The sequence below is a fragment of the Mus caroli genome, unplaced genomic scaffold, assembly GCF_978045245.1.
Source record: "Mus caroli unplaced genomic scaffold, Mus_caroli_1 scaffold_7, whole genome shotgun sequence".
Classification (NCBI taxonomy): domain Eukaryota; kingdom Metazoa; phylum Chordata; class Mammalia; order Rodentia; family Muridae; genus Mus; species Mus caroli.
This window is the reverse complement of record NW_028227262.1, coordinates 10,471,539-10,476,821: the sequence shown is the minus strand read 5'-3', so window position 1 is coordinate 10,476,821 and position 5,283 is coordinate 10,471,539. Positions and strand designations below refer to the sequence as shown.

Genomic DNA, 5,283 nt, shown 5'->3' with positions numbered 1-5,283 from the left:
TCAGGATAGAGTCTCATCCAGCTAGTTTATCATCTGTGCCTACCAGAGACAAGCATATCTCTGAATTTGTTCACAGTGTTCAAAGAAAACGCGTGCTTGCTGTTTCCTAAGAATTATGATGCTGGGGTCACGAGATGCTGATTCATAGGACAATCAAAGGGAAAGCTGGAGTAAATTATTTAATTGATATGTAAATAAAAACCTGGGCTTTTGGTCTGCATGACATGAGGTAGCAAAAAGCAATAGCAGTTCTTTAGAATTTTTTTTCTAGAAAGAGCTGAGCTGTCTGGAGATCTCTGGAGAGTGAAAACAGTTCTTCAAGAATTTTTCTAACAGGATTTCTGACTTGGTCAGAAGATCCAAATAATATTTTATAGTAGTTTTTCTGACTTTGGTCAGAAAACCTATGAGCTATCCCTGCTAGTTTTTCAATTTTTTTTTTTTTTACTAGCAGAGAGAGCTGTCTCAACCAAAGAGTTTCTAGAATATCAAAAAAAAATCTGTCTAGAGCAGAGCAAACACAAACACAGACAGACAGAGAGAGTGGGGGGAGGGAGAGAGAGGAAGAGAGAGAGGGAGATGGGGAAGGGAGACTGGGACGGGGACAGGGACAGGGACAGGGAGCAGTCTGGAAAGCCATCTCAGCAGAACCTAGGTCACCAGCTTAGATCCACAATTGGACCCAGTAGGCTCATCATGCTGACTGGGGTGGTTGGCCATTTTGCCAGGCTTGTGTGGATAACCATACTGTTGAAATGTCATGATTACTCAATTGCTGATATTTCTAGAAGATATCACCTACTATATGTCATCCTGATCCTCCGGCTTGTACATTTCCAGATCCTCTTTCACAAGGTTCCTTGAGTATTAGGTGTATAGTTGTGTTGTATATTTATTGATTCAGGCTGGGCACATAACTCTCACTTATTTTCTGCATTCAGATAAGCTGTGTACCTCCGCAGTAGTCTTCGATGAACAATGAAGCTACACTTACTTGTGAGTGAAAGGATAAATGTATATAATACCCTTAGAAGTAAAATAAAGGTAATATCTTCTCTCCAGCCACAGATGGATGGTAAGATTTACAATATCAAGTATAAGTTTCCATGAATGAAATGGAATTTCAATTTGTCAATGGTTGGTGACCCCCAAGTGCCACTATTGCAACATTGGAATTATCTTGTCACATTCTTAGAAAGTAATGAAGCGGATTTTAAACTAAGGCGGGTCTTTCTCAAATGAAAAATTCCCCCATATATCAACTAGACTGTAAAGTATACAATGATTAAAAATATGTTAATTGTGACAGTTTTAGACTTGAAACTGAAAAATATTTCATAGCAATGCAAATATACTTAGGTAGGAATAGTCAGATATAAAGAATACAATAGTAATGAAGGTGATGACATAGTTACAAATAGTAGTGTTTTTAATCTTTAGAAATAATTTCAGGTGCTTTCAGGGTTTCAATATCTATGGAATAACAATTTGAAGAAGAAAAAAATCTCCATGCCCATGTAAATCAATATCCAATTGCACCTTAATATTTAATATTCTCTCAATTCTTATAATTCTACCCATAAATTAGCAAGTACTTACATCCAAATGGATAGAACTAGAAAATCTCATCCTGAGTGAAGTAACCCAGTCACAAAAGAACACACATGGTATGCACTCACTGATAAGTGCTTATTAGCCCAAAAGTTCAGAATACTCAAAATACAATTCGCAGACCACATGAAGCTTAGGAAGAAGGAAGAACAAAGTGTGAATGCTTTGGTCCTTCTGAGAAGGGGAAACAAAATAATCACGGAAGGAAATACAGAGACAAAGTGTAGAGTAGAGACTGAAGGAAAGACCATCCAGAGACTGCCCCACCTGGGGTTCCATCCCATAGACAGACACCAAACCTGAATACTATTATTGTATTGATGTCAAGAAGTGCTTGCTCACAGGAACCTGATATAGCTGTCTCCAGAGAGGCTCTGCCAGAGCCTGACAAGTACAGAGGTGGATGCTCACAGCCAACTGTTGGACTGAGCACTGGGTTCCCCAATGGGAGAGTTAGAGAAAGGACTGAAGGAGCTGAAGGGGCTTGCAACCCCATAGGAAGAACAGCAATATCAACCAACCAGACCCCCAAGAGCTTCCGGGAACTAAACCACCAACCAAAGGGTACACATGGAGTCACCCATGGCTCCAGCTGCTTATAGAAAGGCCCTTGGTCCTGTGCAGGCTTGATGCCCCAGTGTAGGGAATCCCAGGGTGGTGAGGTGGGAGTGGGTGGGTGGAGAAGAATCTTCTTAGGAGCAGGGGGAGGGGGATGAGGTAGGGGGTTTGCAGAGGGAAAACCAGGAAAGGGATAACATTTGAAATGTAAATGAAGAAGATATCCAATTTAAAAAACAACCAAACAAAAAAAGGAATGCAAAGGACCCTGTGTCACCTGAGAGCTGAAATTCTTCTCAGCCCTGGTCCTCCGTGCATGGTTTACATCTCTTAACTTACTTTGGTCAACCATTTTTTTTAAATGAATTAACTTATTTCTCTCTCATCTCCCCTCTTCTCACCCACCAGCCCAGCTCCATTTATTTAAGTGCTTAAGATACTTAGCATATTGTCTGCATTCTAGTACTGGAACATTCAATCTTAGAATAATTTCTCTGTAGAAACATTTGTGATTTTTAAGAGAGTGTTCACCTCACCCGATTCCTGCTGTTTGTAAAATCTTACCGGAAATTATACTTTCCATTAGATATAACTACACTAATGTTCAACAATAGCACCGCCATATCTACAGCGATGAATCTCTGGTTTCTTCACAATACTTTATAGCTCCGAAGCACGGTATCTAACATACAAACTTTATAGTCACGTACTACTAAGACACACTCATAAGAAGCATCTCTCTTTCTATTTCTACTCAAGGAGTCATTTGAGAGCTGAAATTCTCATCTTTAGTTGAAGTGGAAGTTTCTGTTTGTGTCATGTAATGCAAACTCACTTAAGAAGCTGACTCAACATGATGTTTTGCTGAGGCAAGACTGGTCAGGAGACACATGATATTTGGAGAGACTGTTAAGTAGGATTCAATGGACAGTGAGGCAATGCTTGCAATAGCTAGCCGTGAAACTCTGATCATGAGAGGCACAGTAGAGAACTGACTTTTCAGCTAGTCCTGGTAGCTCCCACTGACTTGTGCTGATTCTGTGGAGACCTGGCAGTTTCTCCTGGATCATACAGTCATTGCTGATTTGTGTTTGGTGACACTACTGAACTGGACTTTTGGTATCCTGACAATGAAGATTAGAATGGCCTCAAGTAACTACTTCTAAACAGGTCCACATTCCCTTGTCCTATTTATTGTCTTTTCTCACCTACCTTTGGACAGTGGACTAGAACGAAAGAAGGTTGAAGCATTTGAGCATCCTTATTAAAGTAGGTTTTGAAAAATCTAAGCCTATGTTTGTCCTCAGTGTGCCAGTTGTCCTCAGTGTCCTCAGTTGAGTTTGTCCTCAACTTATTTAGCTAGACATTTTTATATCAATTATCTTAGTGTGTAAAAACACTTAAGTGTTAAAACTACTAAATAGTGTCCATATACTGCTCACTGGTAGCTCATATTGGACCAAGGAGTAGAGGTTATATCATTGTCATTCATTATCCAGACAGTCTCTAGATTGTAAACTTTCTTCAACTATGTTGAGGTCAGAACATTGATCCCCAAAATTGTTCACATCCTCCTCCCTACATTCTGTGAGTACTCATCCTACAGGGCGTATACTTAGAAGTGAAGTGAACAAAGTCCTAAGTAGTAATAATATAGGTGACCTTGAAAGAAGAAAGAGAGAATGTTAGCAGAAGACTGCCAACCCCGGCCAAGCAAACTCCCCCAGAAATGAGAATACAGACCACAGCCTCTTCTGAAGGTCTCAGAAGTATGCAGTCCCGCTGACACCATGGTCTTAGCCCAAGGACAGATTTAGAACTTCTGTGCTCCTAAACATTTAGAAAATGAGTTTTTATTTTGTTGTCTAAGACACAGAAGTGTGAAGTGACTTACTGATAGAGCTATAGAAATTAGACATGCAAAGTGACTGTTAACTAGCAGGAAGTAATTACTAGGTAAATAAAGAAAATCCTGTTTGAGGAATGTATAGTAACACTCCATTTACTATGGCAGAAAGGATGGTGGGAAAGGGAATACACATATCTCTGTTTCAATTTTATTTTTCTAGTTTTAGTAACTTAATTTTTTGAGTCTTCTAGAGAATGTATTTTGATCATGGGTATACCCCACCTCTTCTCACATGCATCTCTGATCACCGTTTATCCATCTTGGTTACTTTTAATTCCTGTGACAAAGCACCATGACCCAGGCAACTCACAAAAGAATTCATATTTTCAGAGGGTGCAAGTCCATGGATGTCATAGTGGGAAGTTTGGCATCACACAGGCAGACATGGTGCTTGAGCAGCATCTAGATTCACAGATGCAAATCAAAAGTAAGAGGTCAGCAGGGAGTTCCATCATCTCTTGAAAACTCCCAAGCCCAACCTTGTGACAAACCTCCTCCAAGAAAGCCAGACCTCTAAGTCTTCCTAACCAGTTCCATTAATTGAAGCCGAAACATTAAAATAAATGAGTCTATAGGGCCCAATCTAACCACCACACCAACCAACTTTGCATCAATAAAAAAAAGGAAAAAGAGAGAAAGAAAAGCAAAGAAAAAGACATTAAGTATACTTGGTACTGCCCAAGTTTATCTGATGTGTGGCTTTGCATGGTTCACATAACAGGGACCATTTCTCCTTTCTACACATTAAATTTCTTAAAACAATAATCATTATATTATATTATATTATATTATATTATATTATATTATATTATATTATATTATATATGTGAAATTCTTAAGAATAAAGTAATTTTTTTAAAAGTTCACTATATTATTCTGAGATTAGCTTTACTATACTGAACTGAGGCAAGTGAATGTGTATTTGATAGAAATTACTGACTAAAGATAATCACTAGAGAATAATATCATCTTCCTGTCTGTCTGTCTGTCTGTCTGTCTGTCTCTGAGTCTGTGTCTGTCTCTCTCTCTCTATCTGTCTCTGTCTCTGTCTCTGTCTCTGTCTCTCTGTCTGTCTCTCTGTCTCTGTCTCTGTCTCTGTCTCTCTCTGTCTCTCTCTCTCTCTCCATATGTATTGGAGTGGATAGGAAGTTGAGGTTGGAAAGAAGGTGGTGGGTGGTTATAGGGTGATGATGAAATTATAATTC

General features: G+C 39.1%; 1 non-coding gene across 1 annotated transcript; it reads left to right on the top strand.

The window, feature by feature from the left end:
• Positions 1-301: 301 nt before the first annotated feature.
• On the top strand, positions 302-364 carry LOC115031364 (U7 small nuclear RNA). The gene has a single exon (XR_003837005.1). It is a non-coding gene; the product is annotated as a U7 small nuclear RNA (small nuclear RNA).
• The last annotated feature ends 4,919 nt before the right edge of the window (positions 365-5,283 follow it).